The sequence below is a fragment of the Malus domestica genome, chromosome 06 (genome assembly GCF_042453785.1).
Source record: "Malus domestica chromosome 06, GDT2T_hap1".
Lineage (NCBI taxonomy): Eukaryota > Viridiplantae > Streptophyta > Magnoliopsida > Rosales > Rosaceae > Malus > Malus domestica.
The window spans coordinates 19562783-19573120 of NC_091666.1; positions in this window are offsets into that span (position 1 = coordinate 19562783).

Below are 10338 nucleotides of genomic sequence, written 5' to 3' on the forward strand. Positions count from 1 at the left end.
ATACATTTTCTCTAGTGACGCAACCTCATCCTACACCTTTAGGATACAATTTAGAGTTTTCTATGCTTAGAAGAGAGAGATGTTATGTTGATCGGGTATATCCAAGATGTCCGGTGATAATGGAGGATATCGTCCTGCCGGCTAACCTTATTCCGTTAGATATTGTTGATTTTGATGTGATTTTGGGCACTGATTGGTTACACTACAATCGTGCCAAGATAGATTGCTATGGAAAGACAGTTACTTTTCATCGTCCTGGATTACCTGAAGTTACATTTGTAGAAGAGCCTAGCGGGGTGAGGCATGGTGTTATTTCTACCATGAAAGCCAAAAGATTGTTGTCGAAGGGTTGTCAGGGATATTTGGCTCATGTGATGTTGAATGATAATGCTCCTAATAGTGTGGAGGATGTACGTGTGGTCTGGCATTTTCCAGATGCGTTCCCTGATGATTTGCCTGGATTGTCGCCAGACAGAGATGTGGAGTTCGGTATTGATTTGCTTCCAGGTATGAATCCTATATCTTTGACTCCGTATAGAATGGCTCCTGCTGAGTTAAGGGAATTGAAAGTTCAGTTGCAGAAACTGGTTGATAAGGGATTTATTCAGCCTAGTACTTCACCCTGGGGAGCTCCAGTTTTATTTGTGAAGAAGAAGGACGGAACTTTGAGGCTATGCATTGATTATAGGCAATTGAATCGGGTAACAATTAAGAACCGTTATCCATTGCCGCATATAGATGATTTGTTTGATCAACTCCGAGGTGCCTGTGTGTTCTCTAAGATTGACTTAAGGTCTGGTTACTACCAGTTGAAGATTAAAAGTGAAAATGTCCCGAAAACAGCATTCAAGACTCGATATGGTCATTATGAGTTTCTTGTGATGCTATTCAGATTAATGAATGCACCAGCAGCTTTCATGGATTTAATGAATTGAGTATTCCAGCCATATTTGGACAGGTTTGTTATTGCCTTCATTGATGACATTCTGGTATACTCTAAGTCTAGAGCAGAGCATGCTAGACATCTTAAATTGGTGTTGAAAAGTTTAAGGGAACACCAGCTATATGCTAAGTTTAGCAAATGCCAATTCTAGTTAGATCAAGTGGCATTTTTAGGACATGTTATATCAGCTTAAGGCATTGGAGTGGATTCTTAAAAAGTGACAGCTATGGAGAATTAGGAGCAACCTTGAACCGTCACTGAGATACGAAGTTTTCTTGGCCTAGCAGGCTATTATAGACGGTTTGTTAAGGATTTTTCAGTTATTGCTTTACCATTAACGAGGTTGACTAGAAAAGAAGTTTGAGTGGGATGAAAATTGTGAGCAAAGTTTCTAGCAGTTGAAGTATTATCTCACTCATGCACCTGTTTTAGCACTCCCAGATGATAGTGGTAATTTTGAGGTCTACAGTGATTCTTCTTTGAATGGTATGGGTTATGTATTGATGCAACATGGTAGGGTGATTGCTTATGCTTCAAGACAGTTGAAACCTCATAACAAGAATTACCCTACTCATGATCTGGAGTTAGCGGCTATCATCTTTGCTCTGAAGATTTGGAAACATTATCTTGATGGTAAGAAATGTAAGATCTTCATAGATCATAAGAGTCTTTAATATCTTTTTACTCAGAGGGATCTAAATCTTCGACAGTGGAGGTGGATCGAGTTACTTAGTGATTATGATTGCACGATTGAGTATCACCTTGGTCATGCAAATGCAGTGACAAATGCACTTAGCAGAAAGACTCCAGCTAGACTTAATGCCATCTATGATTGTTATGTTCCTCTTCTTGAGGATTTGAGGTACACTGGAGTGGAGTTAGGAGTGGAAGATCGAGAGGAATCCTTACTTGCTAATTTTCAAGTTAGGCCAATTTTAATTGATCGTGTGCTCGAAGCCCAGATGAATGATGAAGAGACACAAGAAATAATTCAAGCAAGGAATTGGAGAAAGAGGAAAGATTTTAGAATTAGAGAAACTGATGGCATGCTTATGCAAGAGAACATAATGTATGTGCCGAATAATGCAGAGTTAAAGAAAGAAATCCTTGATGAAGCGCATATTTCGGCATATGCAATGCATCCAGGAGGTACCAAGATGTATCATACCATTCGACAATTTTATTATTGGCTGGGTATGAAAAGAGAGATCGCTGAGTATGTGAGTAGGTGTGCCATTTGTCAACAAGTTAAAGCAGAAAAAAAACCTTTTGGATTGATGCAGCCATTTCCCGTTCCACAGTGGAAATGGGAAAATATTACTATGGATTTCGTGTACAAGCTTCCTCGTACACATAATGGTTATGACGGCATTTGGGTGATAGTTGATCGGCTCACTAAGTCAGCACACTTTATTCCAATGAGGGAAAAATACTCATTAAGCCGATTAGCTAAGTTATTCATATCGAAGATCGTGAAGTACAATGGTGTTCCAGTTGATATTATCTCGGATCGGGACCCTAGATTCACTTCTAAGTTCTGGATAGCGTTCCAAGAAGCTCTTGGTATGGCATATCATCCTCAGACAGACGGACAATCTGAGAGAACTATTCAGACATTAGAGGATATGCTGAGATCTTCAATGCTGCAGTTTGGCGATGGTTGGCATGATTGTTTGGATTTGATGGAGTTCGCCTACAACAACAGTTACCATTCGAGTATTGGTATGGCACCATTTGAAGCACTCTATGGCAAGTCTTGTCGAACGCCATTATGCTGGTCAGAAGTTAGCGAAAGAGTTTTGGTGGGCCCGGAGATTGTGGATGAAACTACCCAGAATATTCAGGTAATTAAGTCTAACTTGAAAGCGGCCCAGGATCGACAAAAGAGCTTAGCAGACAAGCATGCCACTGACCAGATGTATAATGTAGGTGATTGCGTATTTCTAAAGCTATCACCATGGAAAGGTGTTGTGCGGTATGGAAAGAAAGGCAAGCTGAGTCCTAGGTATGTTAGACCGTATATGATCACCGAGCGAGTCGGTGAGGTTGCTTACAGGCTTGAGTTGCCTCCAGAGTTGTCCAAAGTGCATGACGTGTTTCATGTTTCGATGCTTCGACATTATGTCTCGGATCCTTCTCATGTTATACCTCCTCAACCTTTGGAAATTAATCCGGACTTGTCTTACGATGAGGAGCCAGTGACTATTTTGGATTGGAAGGATAATGAGCTGAGGAATAAGACAGTGCATCTGGTGAAAGTTCTATGGAGAAATCACTCAGTGGAAGAGGCTACTTGGGAAACAGAGGATCGGATGAGAGAGATGTATCCACGCTTATTTTATAACTATTAGTGGATGTATTTGTTGTGTATAATTTTGAGGATGAAATTTTATAAGGTGGGTAGATTGTCACAGCCCGTCCCGAAATATTTATTTTTGACAATGTGAAATTACTTATTTACCCTTGGACATTTTGTGTGGTTATGTGGGTTAAGTTTTATTTGGACCAATTCAAAGATTTTCCTAAGTTTTGGAACACTTAGGACCAACACTTAGGACTTAAAGTGTTTGTTTTGTGTATTGGAAGACCAAGTAGGACCACCACGTAGGACCACCACACACCCAACTTTTTCCCTGGGCACTCTCTCTCCCCTCCCTTTCGATTTTTCTGCAACGTCCGTACAAGTGTACGGACAAATCTTCAACCCTCTTATTCAGATGCAGATCGATGTCAAAAAGGTAAAATTCGAACTCCTTACAAGCTTTTGAGTTCGTATATACTATTTTTAGAACTTGAAAACTTCAAAAACCCCGAGAACTCTAACCCCAGATTTCATGCACTAATTAATGTGAGGTTTTTAGGATTTTTTAAGGACATAGGGAGCTTTGAATCATCCTCATGAAGCTCGGAGAAGAAAAACCAAGCAATTTGGACGTCGGGAAATTGAGTTCGACGAGTTTTAAGTTTTCACTTGATTATCGAGCTTTCTTCAACGAGTTTTCGTGGATTTCAAGCCTTGAAATTGGTAAGGGTGTGTTCTTCTAGTTATAAGCTTTAAATTGAGACCAATTTCATGAGTTTTGGGCAAGAAATGACTAAGATACAAGGATTTTAAGATTTTCTAGTTTCCGGCGACGGCGACGGTTGCCGGAGTTCGAAGGTAGAAGACAGAGAATATTCCATCAAAGTTTGACGGAATATTCTGACGCCGTCAGGTAGAATTAACGGTTTCTATTACTTTTTAACGGAATATTCCAAACAGGGTTAGGGGATTCTGTTAAGGTTCCTTGCGCGTGGCCGCGGGTAGGGCCGTGCCTTTGTCAGCGCGTGACGATGCGTAAGGGCTCCAAAAATTATTTTAAAAATTTGGGCATGTTCATGGAGTTGTGTAGGTCACGATGGTATATTTATATACCTCAGTTGAGCAATGTATGAGAAGTTATTAGCTAGTATTGGTTATGTGCTTTAAATTAACATTTTTATAGTTGTTTCGCATATAGGGAGACTTATCCCGAGGACGAGCGCAGTCAAGGGCGACTCGGGGGCTACGACCCTTCGACATACTAGCGAGTGGGCTTTTGGTTTTGAGTATATACTTATATACTTGATATTTTCCCAGAAAATGCGTTTAAATGAAAGTATGCTTTGAAATGCCATGCATATAAATTTATATTCAGTATATGAATTAGTATATGATGCATAATATATTATTGTGGTGTTGTGGATGCTCAAGTAAGCTCATGTGAGTTTATGAATTTTGAATGTGAATAACGGTTGTGATTAATTAAGAAACATTGAACTCATAAACCTGCACCCCGAAGTTAGTGATTTAGCTAGAGATATGGCACATGCCTGTTTATAATGTCACCTCACGCACCCTATGCTCACATTGGATCCAATTTAGGTGCACAGTCTTGTCGTACAGACCATCATAGGTGGTTCCGACTCGTAGGTGACTAGCGATTTATTGCATAGCTATCATGAGTGCGTAGCATTGAGCATAACTATAGTACACCCAGTCTTGTTGTACAAACCCTTACAGTAGTTCCGATTCATGTGCAGTGTAGTGTCGAATAAGTCACTTGTAGTGACTCCGGCTAGATTGATTAATGAGTTATGAATTCAACCGTACAGACTTCTGTAGGGGTTCTGGCTAATATGTTATTTTCCATGAATTTATTTTCACCTGAGTTACTTATTCTGTTTTATATTTTTGGCATGACATACTTATGATTATGGATGTGTGAAGCATGATTTGATATATATATTCCATTTCTGGGAAAAATTATACATGTTTTACGGCGAGGGGTTAGAGCATTTGGTAAATGAAATGATTTTGAAAAGCTTTGGTTTTGCCCACTAACACTTTTTGTTTTGCGCCCCTCCAGGTTTTAGGTAAGTTTGCTGTTGGTGGCATTTGAGGATCTCGGCGGTTCTGACAAAATATAATATCCGTAGGACCTCTTCTGACACTGTATAACTAGTACTTGTCCTACTGGACTGCACATAGACTTCTATGCTCTGATTAGGTGTATTTACACTTGTATCTCATTCCTAACACTTTTTGCTTATTAGTGCACATTAATTAGCTTTCGGTTTTTATTTATTTGTATATCTCTTATCCTTATCGCTTCCGCATTGTGCACATGGTTACGTCACTCTCACATAACGGCTAACATGCACTGATTCGAATCGGGGTGTGTCATCAACCCCAATAGTTAGAGTTGATCTAAGGAGTTGCATGCATTATTCAATTTAGATAAATAAAAGATGTTAAACAAGTTTAGAACTCCATTACGCACCGACAGATCATAGGCGTCACGCACTGCGTCAGGGATTGAATGGAATCTATGCAAATAGAATGTGCCACGTTTTAATTAATCTGGATGACAACGCATGTATGCAAATGAAATAGACAGAATACTGTTGCTGGAGTAGTGTTCCAGAAAACCCTTCCAAAAGGTGGCATTAATGTAATTTTGCCAAACTGAGATGGAGTCGAAACGATTCAACTGCTTTCTTTGACAATGGAAACTTAATCAAGAAAGCATGTGATACACATTTCAATCAATAGGTGTAAAAAACTCAGTTTTTTCGATTTGATGCGAAATTGCAAGGGTCCCAATTCCCTCAGAACTTCAAATGGTCCATCCCTTCTTATCTTAACATTACTCATGAAATTTTTCCTTTTAATAGTCAGTCATATGCAGTGTTGGCTTTGAGGGGAGCAACTTGTGCAATTGCACAGGGCCTCCAACTTTTGGCTGATATATCGTTAGATAATTAACTTTTCAAATTGATTACTTTGATTCTTGTTTAGGATGAGAAAATGGAGTAAGAGATAAAGAGATTAAGAAAAGAATGTGTGGATTTTCAATTTCAAAATTTTAATATCACTTGTTGCTGAAGATCTGTCTTTGGATTTAGTGTTTTACTATATTATCATCATTTGTTTTGTTTCATGGCTTTTTTTATCTGTTCACTAGTGATTTTGTTGATTTTATCACATAATTTTAGTTATAAAATTTCTTTTAATTTTGATATTAATACATGGTAAATGTTTATTGTTTCAGTACATTTGTGAGATTATGTAATAAGGTACTAGAGCAAAATGGTCCATTTATAATTTCCACACAGGACTCCTAACATCTAGGAGACAACCCTGATCATATGAGTTTTACTTTTTGTTTTCACAATATATGAATTTTATTTTTAAGAAATTTGGACGGTACGAAAAAAATTTTATTCATAAAAAAGAAAAGAAATTGCACCTAGTTAAGATCCAGAAAAGAAAGGGATATGAAACCTAATCTCTCCAACTCCAAAGCAAACCTAAGAAAGAAGTAAGAACTCCAAAACACTATAAACAAGAGATTTGGTAAAACTAAAAATCACATATCAGGAGGGAGAGAAATCTGTAAATTGGGATACTATCAGCAATAGTATTCCCCTAAAACGCATGCGCTTCATTTGCACTCACCCATTCCTCCATCTGAAGCAAAGAGACCGTGGAAGGAAAGTAGAGGAGGAGCTCAGACAAGAAATGACATTTACATGACTACTTACAATCAGACTCACTACAAAGAATAACTGCTTGGGCGACTAAGGGGCAAGTGTCGCACAAAGACCAATACCTTCATTGGAAACATTGGGCGGCAAAGAGAGCATTACGCAAATTCTGTCGCGCAAAGCTTGTGATGTCAGACATTGAGCGACGGAGGAAAGCGCTTCATCACGCGAAATGAAGGTTGCGCAATGGAATTAGTGGCCGTTGTGCGTGATCGAGCGTCGAAACTAGGGTTCGATCCCCAAACTCTTGAGCGACGGACATAGAGGGTCGACCCCTAAACTGTTGCTCGATGGACATAGGAGTTCAACCCCCCAAACTCTTGTGCGACGGATATAGAGGCCATCGCATTAAGATTTTAAAATTAGTTTTTTTTAAATAATATTTATTTATTTATTATTATTATTATTTTCCTAGGAAAAGGCTTTGTTGTTGTTGTATTATTTTTTTTGCTTTTAAATGTTGCTAATATTGTTTTATGTAAAAACTAATTTAATGAAATTAAAAATAGATAATGTAAAGAAGAATATTGAATTAAAAAATTATTGAAAATGTACATACAATGAAAAAAAGTATTTTTAAATTTGAAAACAATTTAAAACAAAACTAAAATAGGTAGTCGTCCACGTCATAATCGCCTGCTGGTGGTGTTGCTGCTGCGTTTGAGGGAGGGCTAGAAGGTCGTAGCTGTTGCGGCCGGGGGCTGGGAGGTCAATTCTGGAAGCGGTTCAACATTGGGGAACTGAATGCCACAGATTTGAAGTGCGCGACGAATTTGGTTCATCAAATTGCTTTGGGCCACAATATGAGACTGTTGGGTGGCAATTTGCTGGGCGGCAATCCGCTCATTCAGGTTCGCCACTTCAGATGTCAGTGTTTCGACCTTTTCTGTTCTCTGCCTGGAGGATGAGGCAGACGGGTCCCGAAGGCGGGCTTTCCCAAGCCCCCCATGCATACGACTAAGGTCTGATCATGTGTCTGTCATGATCTGAAAATCGGCATCCTCAAGGGGAAACACCTCATCGATTAGGGTCTCTAGGGGAAGCTGGGAAGCCACCTCCTCCAGAACGGTTTGGCCCTTCTCCATCATGGTAGACTATAAAAATGAAATAAACAAATTAATATTAATACTAATACTAATTGAATTGTAAAAAATTGAAATAACTTACATGAAGCTGCTCCGTCAGCTTATCCCTGGGCCGATTGTACACCTCCTTGAACATGTCAATCACCGGAAACTTTGAGCCCCCCTGAAAGAATTTAAAAAATGTTAACATAGATTACCAATTGTGTAATAATGAGTAAAAAGATTGCAAACTTAAAATAAATATATGGTTACCTTACGTCGCTCCTCCAACCTATAAGAGAAGCGTCGTGAGCCAGATCGGTGAAGAAGTTTCTTCTTCGACCGATTGATCAAGTTTGCCTTCACCATTTTTTGTTGAATAAAAAAACGTATTAGTTTAGATATTTATAACAAATGAATGAAAATATGAATTTTTTATTTAAAATTGTAAAACTTTTGATTAATATTTTATTAAAATATATATTATACTTACAAGGTATTTCTCATCTTGAAAATGGCCGCAGAGCCACTCCCATTCATCTCGATGGTCCACCAACTCTATAGGGCATCTAACTGCTAAAGCAACCTCCGGACCGTCATATAGCTCATAATGCTTGTGGAGGTCGCTCTTCCATTGAGTGAACCTACCGGCGCAAAGGTCGTTGATGTACTTGCTTTTGATTGGCATCGAGGTTGGAGAGCTCGTAGTGATGCTGCAAAACTCAACAAATAAATAGTAGTTAAAATTTATAATATTCGTATACTTTAATAAAAATTTAGTATTAGAGGTTGAAAATACTTACTGATAATTCATGAAGAACATCTTCCTTGACTTCATGTGGGACAGCTTTCCATGACTCCCACATGAGGGGTCAATAGTTCCTGATAATTGAGCCAATGTTGGTGGCCAACGCATTGTGTTGCTCCTTTGTTGCAGCCACACGATGTCGAGGATCCCACGTAATGGTGATCTTCTCAGTCATGGTGCAAGTGGTTTGTGATGTCCTCAGTAGTCGGCAAACGCCCCTGGTTTTTTTTTTTTTTTTTTTTTTTTGAACTACCTAATAAACAAATTAAACATTAGACGAATTCTATTTTCTACCGAAAATTTGGCAGAACCTTTCGTAAAACTATAACATTTCTTTAAACCTGCAGATAATATAACAACAAAAACAACACATCCACCCAACAATTCAAATAGTTTATACCAATTGGGGACGTAAATTTACAACTTGTTGATATGACTTCACACTACGAGTCTGCAACAAGTTTTGGCTTCCAAGGCCGGGTGTGCCAACTTAAATCGTTTACAATAATGATTCTACTAATATAGAAAGCATCTGTTTGTGGGATTACACGAACTCACAAGAATAGAGGCAAAGCACTCAAAGTGAAGTTCTTAGTAAGTTCGTTCCAATTAACGAGAAAGTGACAATTTTGAAGGTTCAAGCATGTCTAAAGACTAATGTCAATGTTGCTTTGACCATCATGAAACCATAAGTAATCTTATCAATGGACAAATTAAGCTTACCTGTTTGGGACCCCTCTCCATGGACAGATGAAGCCTCACCAAACTGCTGAGCCTTCTCAGAACTCTGGGGCCGTCAATGAGTCCGCCGGGCACTTAGTGTAGGATACGTCACCGAAGAAGTCGATGATGCAGGAGCTGTAAACACTATTGGCCCCAAAGACATGACCGGGGGGACATTCGTTGTGCTCATATCAAGTGTGGAGATGGTAGCAACAGTAACTCCTGGATAAGGTCAGACTACCCCTACTAGCTGGCTGCTGGTTTGATATTAAGTTCAACATCTACAAAAACAATTAATAAAAAAGTTACATTCCACTACTTTAATCTGGTTTGGATATACTAAAAAATATCATAACCTTGAAGCAAATTAAGATATATTTTTAATTTCATTAATACCATTAAAAAAGGAATCAAATTATCAAATATACGCGCAAAGTATATATTCATGCACAATAGGAACATCTATAGTATCCCACATGCCTATATGTATAACCTATTTACATGCCTTATGCAAACCTATATGATAAACATGAGAAAAAAAAGAGTTAAAAGGACAAAACATGCAGATGCAGGGAAACAGTACATACAACCTCAAAAAAGGTTTTCCTTGTCGGTCAGTTGAACTGATGAGCTCTTCCAGAATAAGGAAGCATGCAGTCAATAAACCTTGTATTGAAAAACAGTTTGCAAGACAATGCAACTTGCAAGGAATCGATGAATGATGGAAGAGG